This window comes from Mustela nigripes, chromosome 12 (assembly GCF_022355385.1).
Source record: "Mustela nigripes isolate SB6536 chromosome 12, MUSNIG.SB6536, whole genome shotgun sequence".
NCBI lineage: Eukaryota > Metazoa > Chordata > Mammalia > Carnivora > Mustelidae > Mustela > Mustela nigripes.
The window spans coordinates 19244379-19270530 of NC_081568.1; the positions used below are offsets into that span (position 1 = coordinate 19244379).

The 26152-nt window shown below is 35.3% G+C and overlaps 1 protein-coding gene across 1 annotated transcript in view; it reads right to left on the reverse strand.

Moving 5' to 3' along the window:
* Nucleotides 1–25350, reverse strand: part of CDH10 (cadherin 10) — a 171834-nt gene extending 146484 nt beyond the window's left edge. The window contains exon 1 of the mRNA XM_059416473.1: nt 25114–25350. The gene's annotated coding sequence lies outside the window, so the exon portion shown is untranslated. The remainder of the gene's footprint in view (nt 1–25113) is intronic.
* Between the last annotated feature and the right edge of the window lie 802 nt (nt 25351–26152).

The following is a 26152-nucleotide window of genomic DNA, read 5'->3' on the forward strand; positions in this document are numbered from 1 at the left end:
ACCTGACTGACTAGCTCTGGACAGTTTGTTTTAACTTTTGAAGGTTTATGGAAAATTCTTTTTAGGTTCATCTTATTGTCAAGGTCTAGCTGTCGGCATAATCTACGAGATGTTTCTACCTATTAGCATCTGACTTGATATTGTGAAGTTGAAACTGGGCTATATCTGCCAACATGTAGTGGGAACCGGTAGCTCTGATGCAGTTTAATTCAGGAAAAACCCCCTTCCATCAGCTGGCTACTCGAGGACAGTCAGAACTGCCAGGTCAGGAGAGCCATGCCTTGGAGTCTGTAAGTGCCCTGCCTCTCAGCCCTTGCTCACCATTCGGAGGACTGTGAGAGCATCAGTGGGGAGAAAGAAAACCAAGTGATCTAGTCTCCTTGCAACCTCCAGGATTGCTCACCACCTAAAAACCCTACAGAATCTCCATATCCATTCACTTATTTAAACATTCAGCCATGCATATGAATTGAGAAGACACAGAGCTGAACAGATTAAACAATATTCTCAGTCAGCACTGAGCTTACATTTTTATTGGAAGGATTCAAACAAAAAAACACAATAAATAAGTAATACACCAGAAACAAAACAAGCAAATTCACAGTCATCAGGAAGGTTGATTTCATTGGGAGGATACCAGTAACAAACAAATGGGATAAGTTAAATATATAGTATGTTGGATGTTGGATGTTAGGAAACTCTGAAACTGGATAAATGGCTCAGGAAGTGTTGAAGGATTTCTGTTCTATTTTATTTATTTTTTTAAAGATCTTATTTATTTATTTGACAGAGGGAGATCCCAAGTAGGCAGAGAGGCAGGCAGAGAAAGAGAGGAGGAAGCTCCCTGCTGAACAGAGAGCATGATGCAGATTCGGGGCTTCATCCCAGGACCCTGGGATCATGACCTGAGCCAAAAGCATAGGCTTTAACCCACTGAGCCACCCAGGCCCCTGAAGGATTTTTATTTTAAATAGAGATATCAGGGAAAACCTTTCTGAAGGGCTCATGTTTGAGTAAAGACTCAAACGAGTCTTTACTCCTTTGTAGGTGGTGCCTGTACCAGTCAGTATTCATATTAGACATAAAGAATGTTGACAGAGAGGTGCAGAAGAGGTTTCCTCAAAGGAGGAAAGGAAAGGAAGGAGAACCTGAATTGGCATATACATACATATACACACATGTGTAGGTACATGTACATGTATATATGTAAAATATGTGTGGAAGCCATATATGTAAAATAGATATGTTTTGTGTGTCTATATATGTATGTGTGTGTATATATATATATATATTTATATTTATGTATATATATATATTATATGTGTGTGTATATTTATGTCCCTAAAATATTTCCATGCAGAAGGGACATAAAAATACAAAAGCTCCACCCAAAGCAGGGGCGTAATAAAATGTTACATGCTCTGCTAGAAGCCAAAATGGTAGAGGTGGTCGTCAGCCCTGGGAAAGAGGACATGTGCTTGGAAAGAGAATGGGGACCAGATCCTAGAGGGGCCCTGCCAGCTCTTGCAAAGTCTTTGGCTTTTGTACTACATGAAGCATTTGCCCAGAAGAGTAACATAAGCTCATGTACCGGCGCTGAGAGTAGGTTTAGGCGGGACGAGCATGGAAACAAGGAGGTCCTTCGGAAGGCTACTCAACTTAGTTAGCGTGAAGCCTCCAGGGAAATGTCAGTATGAATAAATTCACACAAAACAGCTGACTCTTAACAAAATATGTTCATTTATTAGCACCACGCTCTAACTGACCGCGCTAACCGGCCAGCTAAAGCATCTTCATTGAATGTGGTGAAACTTTTGCAGCTTTTGATTGCTGTAAGCAAGAGGACAAGTGACGCGTGAAGGGCGTCTGTGTCATATGTGGGCTGTGAGAACCCGCAAGGAGGAAGAAGATAGGGACATGAGGGAAGAGGGGACATTCTCCCAGCTAACCATAGAAGATTCCTGATCTCTGCTGATATTAGGAGAGTTGTTCCGATAGGCTGTAAAATTTGGAATGCATTCGGATGAATGAGAATGTACAGAATCAGATACGGGTTTTAGCCAAATCCCTCTTGCTTCTAATGAGAAGATGGGTCACCATTCCTAATCCTTGTCGGTTCTGAAAGCGATAATCATGACGCATTTGAAATCTGCTAATATAAACTTTGAGATACACAGTATGTCTTAGTCTTCTTCAGGTCTTCCGTACTTAAAATTTCTAGGATAAAGGAGGCATTTATGTCTGGTGGTAGTGATTATGGTGATAGTTAGGGGATCTCTCAGTATTTATAAGACACCAACCATTACTTCATGTATTTTAACTACAAAGAAAAATACAGGTAGCTTGGGGGAGGGAGCCTTCTAATGTCACATTTATATGTTACTCACATCCACATATTTTTTAAAATAAATCTTTCCTTAGAATCATTGCACTTTGTAAAACTTGAAATAAAAAGGAAAAATACAGAAATCATCTAATCCAATTCTCTCACTTCAAAAAGAGGATTCTGAGACCAAATAAGGCTCTGCAACTTGCATATTTGACCTTAGTTTTGGCACTTTCTAGGACATGTAAAAATGGGAGGTAGCTTCAAAGAGTGCTGTACTTATAATGCCAACTATGTGAAAAAGAAGGAAAAAAAAGACAGTATGTCTCTGCCAGAAATGAGTACTATTTCACCCTCCCTTGGTGTTACACAGGAAGAAGATATAGGGTTGGGGAAAATGAATCTACTGGATCAGGGCAGCCTCCTCATGCTCATTCACAGTCAGTTTCATGCCAGCAGTTCCCACAGATGCCGGGCGGCGAGTCAGGCACACTCCCTATTGGGGGACTAGTTTTATTTAACAGTCTTGAACAGCTGGAGAGCACACAGCTAATGACCACTTGAGCATGAAAGTGTCTGATGACTGCATATAAAATATGACATGCAATGAAGATAAAAGGTAATAGCAACATATAACAGAACAAATGTGCAGTGACAGCCCCAAACATGTAAATTGCATAACAAATTTTAAAAGAGAGTGTCATTGTAAAGTGCATTCTTATGCTGGAGTATTTCTTTCAAATCAGAAATAATTTAAACAATCAGAGAACCTCTCTTTTCAAATACCGCAAAGCTACATGAAAGGAAAATAATGCAAAGATAGCAAGAGAGAATAAGAAAACCCCAAACCGAGAGATTTGCAGGTCCGGTAGGAGTTTTTCAATAGCATTTAAGCATCATGTGAACAAAAATATTTACGAAATCAAATAACCCTCTGGTCAGAATATCTCTTACCTTGCAGAAAAGGAAAGCTATCAAAAACAAAGCAAGCAGAAGGCAATGCTGAATTCCAAATGCAGCAGCAGGGTGAGCTGTACTTTTAAATAACCGCATATATGTTTTTGGGGATTTGTCTCACAGCATGTGCCTTTTTTTTTCCCCCTTCACATAACTGTCAACTATATCAGTGATGAAAATGAAAAATGTATCACTCAAAACTATTTTTTGCATTTTTGGAACTGTACCTTATCTAGTGAGAAATGAAAGTTCTCTTTTTTTTCCCTATGAAATACATTTCTATAACATTTCTTCACGATCACAGTGTAACAGCAGGTTGGAGGGAAAAAAAAAAAAAACCCAAAAAACAAAAAACAGGACGTATCAAGATACCCACACAGCAACGGGTTTTTAGAGAGCTCACTAGGTGCTCCAATGTATAGTAGGGACAAAAATCTAGCCTTCAAAGAAACAGCATCCTATGGTGAGGAAGGAACCACTGAAGACCAATACACCCCCTCCTCTGCACTGTTTCCTCCATAGCACTTATCACCATTACCCTATTAAACAGTTTTGTTGGATTTGTATCATGTGATCCCTACCCTGGAATGCGAATTCCACAAGGTCATAGATTTTTTATATGGATTTTTGTCCCACTGCTTCAATCAATATATAAATGAATCAATACAAAGTTACCAAATATTACTGAAAATTATTCAGTCAAATTGTGGGTAGGTAACATAAACAAGAAGGAGGAAAACATTCTGAGACATTTAAAGAAAGCTATAATGAGGTGACACGAGACTGGGAATGGTGGTCATGGGGGGTATGAGGTTTCTATGTCAGTATATAAAATTATGTGGCTAATTCCATAATAATCACCACACAAAGGTGAAGCCTAAATCATTTTGCTTGTATTCCCAGCCTCATTAACCATATACAAAGGTAGGTTTTCTTTTCTGTTTTAAAAAAATAATTTTGTAATTTCATTTTTGAGATTCTATATTCAGAAAGGAAATTAGAAGTCAACTCTTCTAAATGCCCAATTTGGGGGGAAAGCAAGATAAAGCCAACAGGTACAAATGCGTGTGTTAAAGATCCTTTGATTGGTGGAAAGGGCAAGGCAGGAACTCGTATTCTGAAACGCTCACTCTTTTTATTATGAACTTCTATGGCCCACTTGCCCGAATGTTCTTGTGCAATGCTGACTGCATCGCCTCCAAGAAATATAGTAAAGTTGGAAAATTCTTACAGAAAGACAACTAAACTATTGTTGAAGAAATGGAGAGGCTTTGTCTAGGAAGACCTTACAGATTAGAATCTTCAATCTGGATACTCTGACATCTATTAAATCATGAAGAAGGTTGATAGTGTGAAAGCCAAGCTATCCACAAACTTCAATTATACAAGGTCTAAGGGCATCCTTTGAAGTTTAAAAGAGATAAATTTAGGACAAATAATGGGAAGTGCCATACTACTTTATTTATTAGATAGAGTGCTTAAGGAAGTAACACGGGCTGAAAATATAATAGGTTCATAAAAGGTTTAGATAAAAAACACACAATAAATCAATCGTAGATTATTTAAGGGAGGTCCAATATACCATTAAAACTGCTTTTATCTTTGTCCAAGTACAGGGCTCTTCTTGCTCTTTAGTTATATTTGAAGTGATCAAGCTTGAACATTTTCACGCTGAAATTAAGGAACCAGGTGTCTTGGTAACGTGGGTTAAGTAGCAAGAGTTGATGTGGGGCAGCTGTTTATATATAACAACCACTCAATAGCTAACTGTTGACTGAATTAATTTCCTGTAGTCAAGATAAGATTTCCAAACCACCAATATCAAAACATGATTAGATTTATTGAACTCTCTCTGAAGTTGTGCTTTCTTTGAATGTTGGGATTAAAACTTTACCTGTAGCAGCAAGACCTGTCTGGTCTGGAATAGATACACACATATATTCACAAATCCACAGACATGAAAATATATCAAAGGCTCTTTTTCTACCAGACATGCACTCTAGATTTTGGTTCACAGAAGGCTCTCTTTTGAAACATCTGAGATTCTTGGTGTTAGAAATCTATGAGCTTTTCTAGTCATGAAGTCCATCACATTTTAAAATGTTAATCTTAGCTGTAGAAAAAAAGTATCACCATTATATATCACTCTCACTTAGTAATTGTGATTTGCAACTACTAAATATCAAGAGGTAATTCTGGATTTGTCATGGGCTTTTACATTGAGTTGTGTTCTCTTATAATTCCTGCTGTTACACTGATGTAAATGACTTGCAGAATACTGTTACTGGAACTAGTGGAATGTGTAAAAACTAAGCAGGAGAGCTTTTTTTTTTTGTAAAATGACAAACATTTGTACTTATAACACAAAAAGTAACAATTGCAAAGAAAAATGATACAATTAATAGCATTCGAATTAATACCAATTTTATGGAACAGATTATTTTGGTTCCCCAAATCCAATTGATTGAATATGAATATGGCACAGAGAATTAAAATGGGAATTGTTCAGAGATAGAATATATAGAACAAAGTAAGTTCTTGGTTCATGTTCCCCTATGTGACAAAACTTCCCAATTATTCATATAGCAATTTACACAAAATAGCATTTCCAATGCAATAGCATTTACAGATCACTTGGCAAAACTCGTAAGATTTATAATACTCCACCTCTGTTCTTTTTTCAGAAACTTAAAAGAAGCATGAAAGTAACAATGAGTACAATGGAGAAGTGGGGTCCTGGAATAACATATGTTATAAAAGTTATTCACCTTCAATATATGAGTCTATTAAATATGTTCATACTATCCTATGAAAGCTCATGGTTTTCAAAATTCATATAACCTGAATCTGGTTTGAGAAACACTGGTTTATGTCACAATCTCAACATGGTTTCTAATGATTATTCTTTATAGAAATGTAAAATTCCTCTTATGGTTGGAGCCACATGGGAAAAAACAATGTTATTGAGTGTTTTCCTGGTGATAACTGTTGAATTTATTAAAGCTCAGTAAGTAGTGTCTGTATGTACATTCACTTATCAGGATTTTTTTTCTTTGTATTAAGAGACAAGGAGTGAGTCAATTTATGTTACAAAAGTGAGTTTAAGGGTTTAGAATCTTTCATGTCTCTTTTGCTCAGTAAGCTTTATGATGATTGGCAAGTTTTTTTTTTTAATTAAATACTGTTTTGAAAAGTAACTCATATTCGTAACACTTTCTAGTAAAACAATATACAATGTATTAATTAATGTACAATGTACAGGGGTGCCTGGGTGGCTCAATAGTTAAGTGTCTGCCTTCAGTCAGGTCATGATCCACGGTCCTGGGATGGAGCCCCATCTGCTCAGCAGGAGGCCTGCTAGTCCCTCTCCCCTCTTTTGTTCCCTCTCTCATTGTTTCTCTCTCCAGTCAAAAGAAAAAAAAAAATGTACAATTTACAATTGAAGATGGTTCTCTAACTGTAGACACATGAATTCCTTACTCCATACCTCGAGGCAACCATTGTGGCTATTTTTCTTTCTACTTCAAAAATACTCTATGGTCAGAAACCTCAGTATAGGCCTTATTTCTCTAGTTGGAGGCATTAAAAACTAGTATGTTAAGAGAATGGCATGACATCCATGAGAAATTTATGGCTACTTTTTAGGTTAGATGTTTTAGCAAAACTTTTCATACCTACTTTTCCTTCTCTTCATTGCTCATAAATCTGGATAACTCAATTGTACTTACTAATAAAGCAGTACCAAAAATATGGCACATTTGTTATACTTTTACATGCTAAACCCCACTCATTTTTAGGCCAATTTTCTCTCATTGAAAAGGAAACAACAAAAATAGTCATGGGTAGATAGAACTTTTACAAAAAGTAAAATATGAGTAAGAAAAAATAGGTCATACATTTTCTCCGTCAGCTATGCATACATGTGAACATGAGGTAGATGGTAAGAACAGAATGACCATATTATTAGAGTCTTCATTCTGGCTCTCTCACATACTACCTTTGGGATTTGTGAAAGTCATCTAACCTCTCTATGCCTTGGTTCTCTCCTTTGAAAAATGGAGATACTTGTCTACGGCCATACCACCCTGAACGCGCCCGATCTCGTCTGAAAAATGGAGATACTATTTTTCATCTCTTTAGTGATGATTAAGAAACACCCTAGATGTAAATCACTATGAACAATGTCTGGCACTTACAAAATTCTCAGTGAGTGACAGTTATCATTATTACAAGGATTATCAAAATTCAGCCATTTGCTTTAACACTATTTAACAAAGATCTAGCATCTCCTACAAATAATCAGTTAGTGAAAGCGCAATGATAGCTTTAATTATTATGTAAAGAATATGTCCTGTGTGCACTATGCCTTATAACAGTAGCATATTACATGTGTTACCTCAGTTAACTATAAAAAATAAATAAGCACATGAAATCAATTTTGTCTGAGTTTCCATTTTAGAGTGAGGAAAACCTTAACTACTTTTAGAGCATGGTAGAAATAACACAGGGATGGGAATTTTAAGACTTAAGTTCTACTTCGTGTTTTGCCAAGAACTGGCTATGAGATTAAGAACAAGTTGTTTTGGGGCGCCTGCATGGCTCAGTGGGTTAAAGCCTCTGCCTTCATCTCTGGTCATGATCCCAGGGTCCTGGGATCGAGCCCCACATCCGATTCTCTGCTCAGCAGGGAGCCTGCTTCCTCCTTTCTTTCTCTGCCTGCCTCTCTGCCTACTTGTGATCTCTGTCTGTCAAATACATAAATAAAATCTTTAAAAAACAACAACAACTTGTTTTCTTTCTTTTTTTTTTTTTAAAGATTTTATTTATGTATTTGACAGACAGAGATCACAAATAGGCAGAGAGGCAGGCAGAGAAAGAAAGGAGGAAGCAGGCTCCCTGCTGAGCAGAGAGCCCGGAGGATGCAGGGCTCAGATCCCAGGACCCTGAGATCATGACCCGAGCCAGAGGCAAAGGCTTTAACCCACTGAGCCACCCAGGCACCCCAACAAGTTGTTTTCTGAAGAGAAACACATACACACACACAAATGGGTCTCAAATGAAGCAGAATTTTTAAAAAGCTATCAGCACATCAAAGATGGTAACTCATTACTGTCACCATGAATAGTTTCAATAGCATCGGAACACCAGATCTGTCAGCACACACAGACTGGAGAAACCTATTCTTCCATCAGTGGTAGAAGGGGCTAAACAGTAATCAGGCCCCAAAGAACTACATACGAAGTGGAGAAAATCGCAGACGCCATGTGATAACCCAGAGCATGTGTGTGTGTTCAAGAGCACATACAAGAAAACTGCTGGTGGTGGAGAACGGGCCGACAGACTTGGACACACTCTTTAATAGCAAAATTCCATTGGCACTACCAGGTTGGCTTAGCTCAGGGAACACTTTTTGGTTGACTTTGAGGCACTTAATTGATATTAACACCATCATATGAGGCATGCAAAATGCCAAGAATAACAGTTGATTATTTTTTTAGCCTCATTTGTCCTAATGAATTCAAGATAAAACAACACCTTTTTTTAAAAAGATTTAAAATAGTACATCTTTTGTGAACTTCTTAATCATGTCTGAACCCCTTAACTTGTTTGCAAGTTTCTTTAAACATATAGTATTCTCAGCATCAACCCAGCTTTGCTCCTTAGCAACCAGCCAATTTTCCATATTCGTTCCCGTTTTTGCTCATAGTGATAAAAATCATGAAGTGACTGCCCTTTGCATATTTGCTATACATCCTCCAAGTAGAGGTCAAATTACAAACCCATCTCCCCCATTACTTCAACGTTCGAAATTATACTATGATTCCTAATACTTGGTAGTTTAGGGTCATTTAATGCTTAATTATATACGACCAAGTATTGTCTGTGATACTTTGTTTCTCAATAACATACTATGTCTCTTATTTTTTCTATTATATTCATCTCACAACACAAGGCTCTGTAAGGTGCTTAAAACAATAAATGGCTATAAAGCAAGAATCAATTAAAATGAATCAAATAAAAGTGTGTATATTTCTAAATGAGTACTATCCCCTTCAATGTGGTTAATTTCAAGAAAAAAAATACTTATTATTTTCAATGTATATGAAACTTTCCCTTTAAAAACCAATTTTTTCTTCCATTTATGGGCTCAGACATAAAAGCACAGTATTTTCTAGTTACAATTATTTATCTGGTGTGTACATTCAAATTATTCAGAAAGAATTTTAAAATATGAAAAGCCATACCATAAGTCCAAAAATTCTGATGCAATAGGTCTGGGATGGGGTCAGTTGTGCATATTAAATGAATAAGATAATCAGTTTGAGAAAAAAAAAAAAACTGCTTTAGAGTTCTTGTTTCTAAAAGAGAAAGTTGCCTGTGATTAAAGCAAAGATAGTGACTATTGTCCACTGGAAAGGAAAACACCTTTTGCATCTTCAATGAGTTAGTCTTTCAGTTACTGGTAGTGTATTGATCTTTAAATTATGATCCATAATACATAGTTCTACTTTTCTGATGCATGAATTTCCTTATCACACATTTGCTGCTATGTGGGAGTTACTGAGCTCAGTGCTGGTGTTGTGGATAAAAATGAAAATGATCGTGGTTTTAAAAAAGTAGTTATATATAAAAAAGAAGGAAGTCATATACAAAAAAAAGAAAAAACCCTCAAGGCATATGATGGCCCATGGTAACAAAGAAGTATAAACAAAGAGTTAAGACTTTTCTAAAAGCTAGGGAGACTTTCTAGCAGGAGAACTGAAAGAGCCTCTGGAGAAAAAAGTACATTTAGAGCCTACCTAAATGTAAGAGTTTTAATAAGGAGAACCTTGGAGCAGAGTGGCAATATAAATAAAGCCAGAGTGATGGAAACTAACAATAAGTAAATAATATATAAGACAAGGAGAATTCTAGAACTGAGAGTTGGTGAATTTGACTGTATTAATGAAACAAATTATTAAATGAGGGCAGGGTGGAAGCATGGAGAAGGAGAAGGAACTACAATGATTTAAAAGAAGAGAGAAATAGATCAGGTAGATTAAAGAGTTTGGACTTTACCCTGCAAACAGGAATAATATTGATAATATTTACTAGGAATTTATAATTGCAAAACAAATCTCCCAGTGTTTTAGAAGTCCAGTTACATTTAAACCTTTTAGTAGGTTTAAGAAGTAGCCATCATAGTCCCATGTTCTAGACAAGGACGCTGAGCCTTAGCTAGATTAATACCTTGGCCAAGATTCACACGTTGCTTAGTGGCAGAGTTGAAACCATAGAGTGAGAACTCCCAACTCTGGAGTGAGAATAATTTACCACTCTGTAGTAGTATCTGTCAAAATGGAAATGTGCAGGGAAATTTTTAAGCTAATGAGTTACACAGCTTTATGGGTTCGGTTTTAATCTTCATCTCCGGAGGAAGGCTTTCTTAGACTCTAACATTGGGATCTGCCCTCCTCTTAACTTCATGGTACCCTGTGCTTATACTGTTTCTGGCAAGTATCAGACCATATTGTAATCTCTGTTTTGCTTATCTCCTGGGAAATATCAGAAAGCATTTGAGGTTAGAAATTTGAATATTACTTATTTTCCATCACATCTTGGTACTGAATTTATTGCCTTCTTTATAATGAAAAATCAATAAGTAACTGGATAATTATATGAAAAATGAATTAAGAAAAATATACTTTAGGAATGATGAGAGCAGGGAGAGAAGAAATCACCTAGGAGGTTTGGATTTGCACATATTCATGTCTCTTCTTTCATTAGTTTCACCTTTAATAACCAATTAAATAATAAATCATAATAATGAAATAACACCTTTCAAGTTCCCCTTCATCTCTTCCATCATTAAATTGTCATGTTCCCTCATCTACATTCCCCTAAAACCTCATTTATCCTACCAGCAAAACACTAAATAATTACAACTGTATTTACCTTTTTGTTTTCTAGGATTTATTTACTTATTTTATATAGAGAGAAAGCACAGGGTGGGAGCAGGGTACAGAGAGAGAGAGAGTCTTAAGCAGTCTCTGCCTTGAGTGCGGAGCCGAACATGGGGGCTCAGTCTCAGGACCCTGAGATCACAACCTGAGCTGGAACCAAGAGTAAGATGCTTAACCAACTGCACCACCCAAGCACCCCTGTATTTTCCTTTTTTTTTTTTTATAAGATTTTATTTATTTATTTGACAGAAAGAGATCACAAGTAGGCAGAGAGGCAGGCAGAGAGAGAGGAGGAAGCAGGCTCCCCGCTGAGCAGAGAGCCCCATGTGGGGCTCGATCCCAGGACCCTGAGATCATGACCTGAGTTGAAGGCAGAGGCTTAACCCACTGAGCCACCCAGGTGCCCCTGTATTATCCTTTAAATGTTGCTTTCTCCTACTGTAGTTTCATCTCATTGAGGAAAGGACCAAATTATAACCATTACCTAAGTTCCTAGCAAACTCTACAAAACATACTAAAAACTCTAAAAAAAATATGGTTGAATGGAAGAGGAAAGATGTAATTTGAACCTTTTCTGTAGCATTGAGTTAGAATCAGAAAAATGATCAATTTTATAATTTTTATAGAGTTAGAATTAAAAAGATTAATCAAAAATCATATCGGGGGGAATTAAAACGTACAAACAGTGCATTTTTAGCCCTAAGTAAAAATGATAAAATGTTCAAATATGGTCTTAGGAATGATGGTTAATGATGGACATCTCTCTTATCACTTGAGGCTAAATAGGTATGCTATGTTTTAAACTAAAACTGAGAAGGAACTAGAAATTTTTAACTCAAAGTATTTTGGGTTGTTTCTGAGTTTCTACTCACCAGGGCAGTTTCACTCCATATTTACGATAGTCTGCCTACCATTCATTCTGCAAAAAAAAACTGCCCAAAGCAAGAGTCCTAAATGTGAGAATGATGTCATCAAAAGGTTTCATCTAAACTTTAAACATTTCTAACTAAACTCTTAAACACAACATTTAACTTTCTCTCTCCCTTTTGGAGTTGAAATAAATACTTTATATGTTTGTTTGAAATAAAAACAAAACAGTGTGCAGCAGGAAAAAAAAAAAAAAAAGGCCTAGTAGTCTTTTGAGAATAAAAGCAAATCAATAATAATACCTCTTAGAATAGAAGCACTTCTGTTGACAGAGGGAACATAGCTTAGTGGGAAGCGAGGTAATCTTTGTTTTCAGTCAGACTATCGGGCTGTGCATGAGAAATAACATGCCCTGGCCACTTGTTTTACATTAAGAGGCTACCTGGTGTGTTCAAAATTGAGACAGAAAACTATTTGCTCTATAAAGGTGGACACCTTATGGCTTTCACACAGAACGTGGCAATGATCGTCATACGATTTTTTTGTAATTTTATGAGTTTATCTTCAGTTCCCAATGAGCTTTATTCTTTTAATTGAAGTCAATCATCCCACGTACCCCAAGAGAGACAATTCAGGAGCTGATCACATTGTGGGGTGTAATTGGGATTAAGCTAACCCATGTCCAGTCTTGGAACTGAAGTTTGAGTCAGGTGACAACGACGATGACGACGACGACGTTGATGACGAAGCTATGCTGATGAACAGTGTTATTTCAGGACGGTCACATAAATGTGCCCAGTGGTACGGACAAATAGGAAAATAGAGATAACTATAGATATAGCTCTAGACATAGAAATAAATCAAAGGAAACTTTTTTCTCATCTTCTGCTATGGGCAATGAGTGAAGAAAATATATTCTAATCAAATTTCTTTATTTTTACCTGTAGAGAATAAATTAAACAATGAGGAGTAAAACCATATAAGGGATGACTGTTCCAGATTTTAAAATCTAGAAGAGCTTATTTTTAGTTTCTGGAAAAGAATTTTATTGTTTTGTTTTTAAGTGTAGGTATTTCATTGTAAATAAGAGATGCGGTAACTGTGTGTGAGTCCTGCTCTAATGCAAGTGTGTTATTTGGTTAATTGAAAAAGAAGAAGAAGAAAAAAAAACAGTAAAAAAGGTTTGATGTTTGGAGTTAGGTTATGCCACACAAAGTAAAAATTATTCTAGTATTTATGGAAAAATGAATGCAAACAAATTTGTCATCCTAAACTTTCAATGAGCTCAACTGAAAAGCACATTCAGTAAGGATCATTTGTTTGCTTTTCATGCCATCTGCATATTTACATTTAAGTTTTGCAATAACGCAGCCCTTGATTTCTTTGTGACGTAAACCAGAAGATGTTAGAAGACACTTTGCTTGAGAAAGTTGAACATTTAAGGAGTCGTTTGGGTTGACTTGAAGATACACAGCAAAATATATTTTAAGTTAAAAATTGTATCTTGCTTCAAAAGTGTTGTTTAAAATATTTTTTTTTAGATTTTACAAAATAATAACCCTTACATGTACATTTACATGTAAAAATTAAATTTAATTCATCAAAAAAGATCCATTTCTAATGCTATTTCTTAGCCCTTAAGTTCACATTGATTTCAATGTTTCCAAGTGCTTAGTTGGAAAAGAACCTGAAACCAGAGCATTCCCTAATATGCTATAATATGACCACAAGGTGGCTCCAAAGACCGCAGATTATTATTTTGCCTCTTAAAAGGTGAATAGAATTTTACCAGAAATATTAGCAATAATTTACCCTATAAATGGGACAATACTTAGGAAATATAAACTCATTTCAACTTTCTAATTAATTTTTTGAAGTATCATTGATAGTATTTTAAAATGCAGCTATTCAAAACAACACATCAAATGGCTTAAAACCTTGAAGAATTTGAAGAATTTTGAAGGGAAATGATTATTTAGCCTGCATAATTAATTATTCAACAACATCTCTTTTGTTTAGGCTTTTATAATTAATTTCACCTTTAATTTTGCATAATTTGATTCTCACCTGATTTCCAACTAAATGAAAATACCTGCAAGTTAATGAACTTATTCTCTAGCATAAAGAATTTTAAAAATAAAGAGAAATCCTGTCTAATTTTTAATCTTTGGAAGGCTTAATTCTAAAAGTACATGATTTGAGAAAATCCAGTAAACTAAAATATCTAATATTAACATATTTTAAGTTAGACAACTTAATCAGCCATAAGATTAAATCACTTAGCCAAATATTATAATAAAATTGGGGGGGGAATGAATGTTATTAAATAATCACAGCAGATAATAAAGATGACATAAGAAGACAGTGAATTTGATTAAATAAATAAATACATAATAAATATAAATCTATAGCTATGACAAAAATGACTAACTTTATTATGTTCAGAGAATTATATCTGTTGGCTAAGTTTTGTAGTCTCTACGATGACTCACCTCTCCTTCACATGTGGTTGGATAATAAAGTACTAAGTATATTCATTCAATATGTGAACTTCTAAAATATGCATATTTAAACTTAATTAAAATATGCATATTAATTAATCCTGGGTTATAAGTAAAATTTAAAAAATGAAAACTGTGATATAATGCTAGATTTTAAAAATGAAGTTTTAGAATGAAAGATATTTATGGACTAACAGAAATATGTATTTTTATGACCTTAATGTTTTGGTTTGTTTCTGTAACATAAAATTCATTTCAGATGCTTTTTAAATTGCCATATAGAGCCCCAAGACAGGAAGGGAAAAAAGTGATTTTAAATTGATCTTCATACCACCTTAAATATGAAGGATGAAAAGAAAGAATTATCTAAATAAAACCTGTTAAAATTTCCACATTTTGCTGCAGATTCTACGTCTTCATCAGACAGTTTCTGGAACCTAGTCTAAGAAAGCGGTAGTCCACTGACCTTTCAGCTTGTAATATAGATTGCAGAATTATTCTTGAGATTTATGGGTATCCAAAATTTAATGGGATTATTTCTATAATGCACTACCTCTGTTCATCATTCTTGTTCTAATTCTCATTACTCTGACCTCAAGAAGGAGAATCTGTGAAAAGAACCATTACTACAATGTATTCAGAAATGGTTCATGTTTCACCTGAGTGAGTTTATGTGGCTTATGGAACTCACAACTCCAAGTCTCTATTTTTCTAATGCTTTTTCCCTCATCTGTCCCCTTTTTAGGTCCTTAACATCATTTTCAAAATTCATATCCATTAATTCCCTAGTTCATGCAATTACTATATGTGATTCTGCGAATGTAATTCAGGTTTTCTGGTTACACTCTTTCTTTATGCAGCTAACATTCTCTAATCATTAGAGGATGAGCATAACAGTTATATAACAGTTATATACTGAGCCCTTGTCAGTTACCGCAGTAGATGGTAGGAGCCCTTTCGAATTCTAACCATAGATAAGCTGTGTCTTTGGAAATTATGTGATTCAAACTTCCATTTCACAAACAAACAAACAAACAAAAATGAAATAAAGAGTTTGTGATGTTATCAGTAGAATTAGCGACAGAATTTGACCTAAAACAACAAGAACTTTCCATTCAAGCACAAAATTATTGTTATATGGTATAAGTTAAAATTTTTAAAAATTTTGAAAAATTGGTAGCCCAGGTCATATTGTATGCTATTTCAAAATAAAGCACCTTCGATATTAATTTTAAAAAGCATAGGTCCAGAGCACTTGGGTATTTCAGTCGGTTAGGAGTCTGCCTTTGGATCCAGTCAAGATCCTAGGATCCTGAGATGTAGTCCAGCAGCTGGCTCCCTGCTCAGTGGGGAGTCTGCTTCTCCCTCTCCTTATGCTCCTCCCACCCCCGCTTGTGCTCTCTCTCTCTCTCTCCCTCCTCTCTCTCAAATTAAATCTTTAAAATTTTTTTCAAAAAAAAAAAGCATAGATCACATGAATTTATATATAGTAATAATAATACCAATAAAAATAATAGGTAACAATAACGTGTAGCCCTAGAACACCTATTTTCAGGTGTATTGTATTTTACATTTATAATTTCTAAAAATCATAACAAACGCACTATTATGTAGGTACAATTCTCCACCTCATTTTCCAGATGAAATCTATCCGGAATATTAAATATTAAATACATAGTAAGTGACAGGATTTGAAGCCAGACAGCTTGGTGCCATCCTCCACGCTTTTATCCATCAAAGAAATTCTAGGAAAGGCACTCTTGCCAGTCTTACCATTCCAAGAAAGGCAATCTCGATGCGTCTGGCATATTGCCTTATGACTGCGTAGTCTATTATATACAACCTTCATCAGGTGTCCTCGCAAAAACAGAATACCGTAGCAGGAAAGCTTTTTCTCAGAGTGACCAAGTTGCAAACTCAATGGCTTCCATGGCAGAGAGTATTTTAATTACTTGAGGGGATGTGGGAGCTTCTGTTAATGATTTTCAGCAATAGATTTTGGGGGTCTACTTGGTCTTCAGTTACAACCTTTTCATTAGACTTTTTGTCTGCGATGCACATATTGGTCTCAAATTTGGGTCCTTGATGCAAGACGACAATTGGCTACCGCCAAAAGGAAGTAAAACATACATCACCAGCCAAGAGGGCGGCTCCTAACTGAAACACCAATTCAGAATCCACTGAATGAATCTGAGGGTACACAAAAATGGATCTTGAACTAATCTAACGCATTCTGACATTTTTTTGAAAGATATCATGTGGATCGAATACAATTTAAAAAAAAAATAGGTGAATTAGAGCCCCATATTATTCATTTCAAAATTATGCAGTACTACTCTACTCATCTTTCTGACCAAAACTGGGCAATAATTACAAATCATGCGTTTATTCATCTCGTGCCTCACTGCAGCAGAGGTTTTGTTTGTTTTAGTTGGGTTTCTCTCTCTCTCTCTCTCTCTCTCTCTCCCCTTGTGTGTATCTCTGGATGCTTGCAGCGTGCCTGGCTTATGGTAGGCACTTAAAGAATATGTGCCAAATGGAGGAATGAGAGAATGAATGAATTAAGCCAGATACTGAGAGGTTTTTTTTTTCCCCCAGTGGTTTAAATAATAGAAAATCAAAACTAAAGATTTTGTGTTAGGTGGAGAAACAGGTGAATGCCTAAATGATGTTCTGGTACCTAATTCACTGCTATTCTATGAAAATTGAAATACTTAAAACATAACTGTCTAATATTTCTTAGTATTTACTGTGAGTATATTTATCGTGACTATGTTACATTAGAACCACCTCTCCTCAAGGACAAGATTTGCCCTGGATTCATCTTTATATCTCTGGATGTGGCACTAGGGTCCGGCTCATAGAAACTTCCTCCAAAATGAATAAAATCAATGAGAAGCTGAGGGAAAATTGAACAAGTTATTGTTTAGAAACTATTTAAACTTATAAAGTAAAATGAAAATGAAAAATATAACACGCAAAAGAATATGATAGCCTAAAACCAAAGAGAGTTAAATTAATGATTGTGAACTTTAGATAATCACGGTACTTCACCTGCTGCCACAATTAAAAATTGACAGTTCTCACAAGGATTTTTTGAGGACAATGGTTTATATCGGACATCTTAGTTGGCTTCTACAAAGGACAAGGCTCTTCTAATTCACACATTTTTTTTTTTAACCTTGAACCTGCCCAGAAATGAGTTTGATACAGATCCCACCTACAAAATGAAGTGAATTGATGTCTCTGCTCTGAGGTCAAGATTATGTAGTCATTTCTCAAATTTCAAATCTCCCCTGTGCTGGATGCCAAGTACAGATTATACACCTAACAATCACATGGCTTTGTCCTAAAAATGAAAACACTGTTTCCCCCCACTTTGTTCAAATTTCATATTCTGATGAACACTAATCCAATTCTAAAAAAAAAGTTTAGTTAAGATATGATCCATTGTAACTTAGATTGTAGGGCTAATTCATTTCCCCAGCATTTATTTATTTATTAGTAATGTAAGAAATATTTGTGTCTATTCCCATGATAGTGAATTTTTACAAATTAATTTTCAAAATGTAGAAATAACTAGGTATTAAATGTGGAAAATTTGGGCATAAATTTTAAAAGTCATAGTAGCTAGAACAGAAGAGATTCTTAGACAATATGGAGCGTTCGCATATTTTTACTTGCATCCATTCAGAAAGTTTTATGTCTATAGGGAAAAAAAATACTCCTTTGTTTCATAGAGACATTCTATAGAAAATCTCCACTCTTAACTTCAGTAGGAATACACACACACACACACACACACACACACACACAATTATACACATGCACACACGCGAAGAAAAAGTCAAGGAGAAAGAGGGAAGAGTGCCTCTAGATCCATGCTTGTATTTAGGATGCTATGTTGAACAAATCTCCAAAAAAATAGCTGAAGCCTTGGAGAAGGAATTGATCAAGAAATAAAGACTTTCCATAGGTTATTATTTATAGGCAAAGGCTTTTACAGCAGTCCCCATTTATCTGCTGGAAATACATTCCAAGACCCCCAGTGGATGGCTGAAACTGCAGGCAGTACCGAACCATACATAAAATTGTTTTTTTTTTTTTCCTGATACATACTTTTTGTGATAAAGTCCAATTTATATAGGCATATTAAGAGATTAACACTAAATAATAAAATAGGACGATTGTAACAATATAATATTATAAAGGTTACACGAATGTGATCTCTATCTCTCTCTCAAAATATGGGTACTCATCCTTCTTCTCAAGACAATGTGAGGTGATAAAATGCCCATGTGATGGGAAGAAATGAGGTGAATGATGTAAGCACTGTGTCATGAGGCCACTAGTGACCTTGTGAGGATATGTCAGAAAGAGGATCATCTGCTTTCAGATGATGGTGGACTATGGGTAACTGAAGCTGTGGGAAGCAAAACCATGGATAAGGGGGACCACTGTCCTCAAACTCAGGAAACTAGAGGTAGAGAGAATAAATGTGCATGTTGGTGGTTTTCTCTCTTCAGAGACTGAACATCAAAAAGTCACTCTGGTGACAAAATACTGTTCAAGACGACAGAGAAAGAACAACCTCCAACTTACCATGATTTAGGAAGAAATCCAAAAAGAAAAAAAGAAGAAAGAAAAGAAGAAAATGTTACACTTGACTAAGCTAATTTTTAGTCATTGTGTACTTAATTTTTGCTTATTTGATTTAACAAGTCAACATATATTACTCTATTCCAATGGCTTCTTCCCTTTTCTTTAAAAGCAAAGCAAATAAATACTATAGTGTTGGCATTAAAAGTATAGTGAATCATATTATTTAGATTTAAACCAATGAGTTAGAGATAGTAAAATTTGAATATTCTAGTTTATTTAAAGCAAATATTTAAAATAAAATAATAAATATATTCTACATTTAGATTTATATGGTAAATACAAAATCAGTAAAGTCCCTCAGATAGTATAAATATATTCAAATCTACCTAAATAAAATATTAATAATTTAAAATCAATTCTCGTAAGTTAAATTATCCAGAAATATTATGTCTTTCATCAAAATTTGAAGTCTGATTCAAGAATTATGGTTATTATTCATTACTTTTAGAAATCCCAGAAGTTACCATGGTTTCAAATGGAGTTGATTTAACTTGGTTTTATTGGGAGTAGAGTTACATACAAAAGGCGAAACAGTCACATTTTAAAAATTTATATTAGCATTATGCAAAAAAGTTCTTAATAACCTAGGCAAATATATTGATTATCTTTGATCTACTCATGTAACCATGTCAAATTTCAACTTTGAGTATCGTATTTGTAAGTACTGTATGAACATTGCAGAGAATTACCAGAATAACCCAAGTTAAAAAAACTACTTTATTCAATTTATTGATTATTTTAATTTTCCATATATTCTGCTTAACTTGACTATGGTTACAGTTTATGTCTCCCAAATTTTCTACCGAAAATAAGAAGGAGCAATGATAGTTCTTTACAATATCTACAATAGACGTTCGCTCATTATGTATCAGTTTACATTCTTACATTACAAACTGGCAATATTTGCATCATGCAACAAAGAAGAATCAACATGTCTAATGAAAGACTGCTTCCTGGAAAGTGCAATTTATGTTTAATTTATTTTTAAAATCAGGACTGTCAAATTATCTCAATATCTTCTGTTACAGTAAATCAACAAAGATTCCCAATCAATAAACCGATGTACGGAACATAATAACTCATGTCTATGCACTCTACATTCTGATACTTTGGAGAAGTCATTCCATTAATAAATGCTGAATTTCCCATACTTTGCTTGCTAGTGAAGTAAACTACATTGATGCCAAGTTCAATTCCTTAAAAGCCTAGGTGTTAGAACATCTAAAAGAATTGCTTTAGTTTTAAAGGACATGAACCCAGCCAACTGAACTGTCATACACTTTATGCTATAATGCAAAGAATAATGTAATAAATCAAATGTAGAATGTGACTGCTGATAGAATACTGGCTATAAAAACCACAAGATTTAGAGAAATATTATTTCATATAGGGTAATATTTTTAAAAAGCACATGGAACACTCATGCAAGGACCTTGGTAATTGCCATAAATAAAGGAGGGGAGGGAGGAGAGGGAGACAGAGAGAGGGAAAAAGGGAGGGGGTATGAGAGAGAGAAAGAGAGAGAGAGTGCACTGCAAAATTTCTGAGCATTAGCAGGGCTCTGAAGTGCTTAGACATGTCACTTAATGCTGAATTCCTTGTTGTGAAGCAATGTTGTATTATACCTTGTAGCCTATTGTTTAATTCTGTCCTGAAGTCAAAATGTTACTCAACGTTATGTATTTGTGCATCATGGAGAGCATGGAGAATCAAGGCTGCTTTTCAAAAGAAGGGGGAGCATATAGAGAGCACATGGTTTGGTAAAGTGCTCTATAATGTTACCGACAAACTCTCTACTACATCCCTCTGCTACCAGGGGGTTTTTCTATGAGGGCATTGCAACTCCCAAAGGCAGTCATTATTTTCAAGAAATGCCCTGAGTCCTTAAAATGAGGTAAAATCTAATTTTATTTTATTCACTCTTCTTCAATTTCCAGTTTCCCCTTTCTTTAAACCCACCACCAATGTGGTAATGTTTAACAAACATCTCTTAGTACTGGAGAGGTTAGATCATCACATGCAGTTCAAGAGAAAAATGGGATAAAAATACAAAGACATTTGTGAAAACACAGCATCTTTATTCTTGAAAAGATCAAGTTACTTTTTTTTTTTTGGCAAGAAGTTGCATTGATAGTAAAGAGTTAAGTGAAAGTTATTTTGAAACAATTTTTTACGAAACTCTCAGGTTATTTAACTGATCAATGTTAATATAACATTAAGGATAATGCATGCCCAGCAATCTGCAACTTTAATGTGCTCGATGCTTTCTTACAATGTTTGCCTTTTGAGTTAGTTGAAGTGAGCAGTGACAAAGGAGGTATGGCAAAGGCAAAAATGGCCTCATACTTTAGATATCCTTACGAAAGACAACACAACTGGATTTGAAAGGGCTCCAAGTCTCATACTAAAATGTCAAGTGAAGTGAGGCTGCTGTTTAGCAAGAAAGGAAGAAGTGAAGAGAGGTGACCCTGAGCTGATATTGTTATCTTAGAAAACAGGCACTCCTTGTTGATTGAAATTTTCTCGTTCCTAGGCGTGAAAAAAAAAAAAAAAAAAACAACCTGTAATTTTGAGTATTGAACTTATTAGAGATAAAAACAGGGAATGTTACATTAGTGCTCTGTGGACATAACCCAATTGCTTCAACTAGAAAAAAAGAAGGCAGATTTAAAAAAAAAAAATGTTTAAATTTAGGGCATTTCTTTCTACCTGCATATTTCAAATTATTTTAATTATGACAAAAGACAATTTTCTCAGTGAATTCACTGGTCTGAACAAAGTGTCAAGAAAGGGAAAATATATTTTCCTATGTTTGCTTTCATTTCTCAAATATGTGTTCATGATGATATTCCTTGGGCTCTGATTTCCTTTGCAAAATATTCATAAGAGGGACCATATATACTTAGTACAATGCTTCGTCAATATCACCATTGCTCAGTATAAGCCTAACAAGAATGAGAGCACTGTTCTTGCTACTTGGTTTTTAACTTCAGCCTATTTCAGACATGACTGCTAAATATAATATGGTTAGTAAAGTGGCTTTTCTGAAACCCTAACCAGATAATATTTTAGGTTAAACAAAAGTAGAGTTTTCAAACATAGACCTGAAGTTTGGAGGTCAAATCTCTGCATAAAATTACTTATGGTTGATACAAATAATGCTTATATTTCTCTGCTCATACTTTGTTACTTTATTTCAGTATTTTACGAGCATTTCTAATGTGACAACAGTATTAGAATGCAATTTGCGTAGTCGAAATAACAATGTATTATGGCTGGTGCTTTTAAAACCCAAGGGATAGACTGGAGATAGTTGGGTTTATATCCATGAGTTGTATTAATTGCATACTATGCAACACTCTTACTGATAATAACACTTAACAAAAATATGGTTCACTTTGCTGCTGAATCAGCATCATTGCTGCTAATGCTGTTCGTGTGCTGCAGCCTAGCGGAATGATTTGGTATAAAAATGACATATTCCAGGAGGACACAGTGTTATCACTTGCTGCAAAGTAGGTTAAGACATAGAAAAGAAGTCTTATGTCCAAAAATCCCCTAGATAATAGATACTCTGCCTCAGTTATTTGTTTTTATGAGAAATTAAGTGAAGATCATGAAATGAATCCTAGAGCCTGAACAGGGTTCATACATTTTGGAATTAACCTTTCAATTTCAAGTATACTCTTTCAAGAAAAAAAAAAAAAAAAACCTCTTTCATATTATACTAGTTTCTTAATAATGTGCCAGAAATTTATATCTCCCTAGGTAGAAAAATCAATTTTCTATCCTATTTTTTTTCTTTTTTAAAGAAAAATCTCCATATAGTAATAAAAAAAATAGTGTAAAATTCAATTGAATACCTGTCTAGTATTGGTATCACCAAATAGCTAGTTTTTATAAACATCTAGGAATATCACCTAAAGCACTGTTCAGGTACCAGGGAATTTAACCACTGACCTCACATACATGCATATGTATGTGGATGCCTTACACACTATATGTTCCTTCCTATTCTCCTGGCTCCCCCCGCCTCCTCCACAAGACATATAAGTGCACGGAATTCTATTCTTTGATTGGAGTCAGGGAGGGCATATGCATTCACCAGGAAAGTCAATTTGTTAGCAGCAAGTATTTGAAACCAAAAAAGTATCTGATTTCCTGAAAACAGACATTGACTCATACTTTAATAACAGCTGGAAAAAAAAAAGTGAAAGCAAATGAAAGAAGCATTTCTCTCTGTTTTTTGTCATCAGAATGAATTTGTATTTGAAGGGTCCCTAAGACACAGACACATTCTGCTTATATGTGCGTCCTCCCCTCGCCTCATAAACGACTATTTCCTTATGCATTAGACACTGAATACATATGTGCCTCATTTACTACCCCGCAGGGAACAGGGACAAGGTGGATGATTTATGCAACTTATTTACCTACTTCTCTATGACACAACCTCTTCCTTTTCTCTTCATCACTTTAACTAAAAATGAATCTAGAGCTCTTGTCAATGACATAATGTTTTCATGAAAGTTCTACTAATTAAAAATCCTCACCATACCAGACCTAAAAAAATGAGCACACTCTTGCCAAGTGTTATTCACCACAGAGAAGCTCTTGTAGCTACATTTTAAAGAAGGATAGAGAGGGGGATGGTGTAGAGGGAGAAAGTCTACTAACATATGCATTGAAGTATAACAGTTGTCAGCATCAGAGGGACAGATGATTTTTAATATAGATCCTTTAAGAAAAAAGAAGAAGAAATAATGCATTTCCCAGCAGCTGAGAGTAATGGATGTGCAGTTTTGGATAACAGAAGCTTTTACTGGAATGAAGAACCACTATTATAGGAAAGAGGTTTCTGGTGTGTTTTGTTTTGTTTTGTTTTGTTTTGTTTTGTTTTTAAGCAAAAGATGATAGGGCAGTTTTAAAACGATGTTTGTCTTTGATTGCACCTGTACATCTCCCTCCCCTTTTTAATGATAAGGAGGTGGTCGGTTTTTATTATAGCGACGTAAAAACACTTTCGGACTATTGCTTTTGCCCATACTTACAGTGTTATCAGTAGTTACTTGTTGGGGACATGCATTTGGACTTGGAATGTGCTGCATTAATTTAACACCACATAAAATATGGATTTTATTGCAGCAGAGACAATAAATGCTGCAATTGCTGACTACATGCATTTAGACCCCTTCGTCCCCTTTCCTCTCTCACTTCTGACTCAGATACACAATGTGAATGTAGGAATTATGCCTCTTCTATTTCTGATGAATGCCAATCTATTTTATATATGTAGATGCTTAGTGGCCATTGACAGTTTCAAAGAATCTGTCTTCTGCCTGTCATTTCTCTTTATATTGAACGTACGATGAACTATGACCAGAAATAAGTGCAGAGTGGATCCATTCATATGGAATGCAAAGTAATGTTAGATGATGCTAGAGTTCACAGCAACAAGGTTACCTCTTCAACTGATTTTTAAAATAAAGACGAACAAGTATAAGCGTGACAAATTACACTCCACGATATATTTTTGGCATTTGTTCAGAGTGAATGAATTCACAAACTCTAATATCAGGACCCACTGTTGAGCATAATATATAATTTATCTAGTTTTACATTACCTCTTAGAGATATTCAAAGCAGTTGTTTCTAGAATCTAATATAGAGAGTTTTATGCTTATTGATTGCTTCATGTGTTAAAGATAATTATTTGGAAATAATTGTTAAATACAACTTAAAAACAAACATTTCCCAACCCCCTGGAAAGAAAATAAAAGACCTTAAGGGGGTTGGTGGGGGAAAGGGGGGGGGGGAAGCGGCGGGTGGTGGGGGGGAATAGATGAAGTCTTCCTACCTTTTTTATCAGCTTCTGGATAACGGAAGTTGGTTCCAGCCAAAATCACCCTGGAGAAATTGTCACTACGTCCCCTTTTTGTTTGTTTTCGGCTGTTATTTTCTATCACTGATGCTACTTCAATCTAACTCAAGCCTTCTCTCAGCATCACTTTCAACTCTGGACGGCAGGGAACCGAAGAACACGGGGGCGAGCTCTCTCTGATTGGCTTTCATTCAGGGCTTCTGATTAAGGGGAAAAAAAAAAAAAAAAAAAGGAGAGGAGGGGAAAAAAAAAAAAGCCCTTCCTCACTCGGAGAGAAAGGTTCTGCTGATAGAGCGGCAGTACTCGCCCTGGGAAGGTTAGAGACTGGGGAAGTGCTGGCTTTTGCGAGCACACAGCTATTTGCAAGTGAATGCGAAGGGGAGGGCGCCTCTGAGACGAGGGCTGGATGAAAGGCTTCCCCTCCCCCGCAGGGCAGAAAGACTCTCTGTTCCGAGGCGAAGGTAATCAGCCCAATCTAATCCGGCTGCGTCCCTAACGCAATCTCAGGAACTGGACGGCTTCTTGCAATTCTTCTTTAATAGACACTTCTTCTTCTGACATATATATTCCTGCACCATCCTTACACCAGACTACTGAAATACAAGTATTAACGGAGTGCCAAGTCACGTTGCAGCCAGATCTGATACGTCTCCAGAGTGATTTGGGTGGAGGTTTATGATTTTTATTTATTTTTGCTTGCAGTGAACTTTCTTTTTTGATTCTCCAGATACCTTATTTTTATTACTTATTGCCATACGAGATCATACCTTACTGATCGTTTTGGAATGTCTATGAGGCAGTCTTGTCTCCTTAATCTTATATGCATTGCATTTTTATATTCTGCAGATAAAATATTTTATTCATAACTTAAATGTGCAATTAATGTCATTAAAATATTTAGGCTTTGGACTTGTCACAGTCTCCTTTATATATAAAGGAGACTGTATATGTCTGTGTGTATGTATATATATATATATATATATATATATATATATATATATATATATATATATAT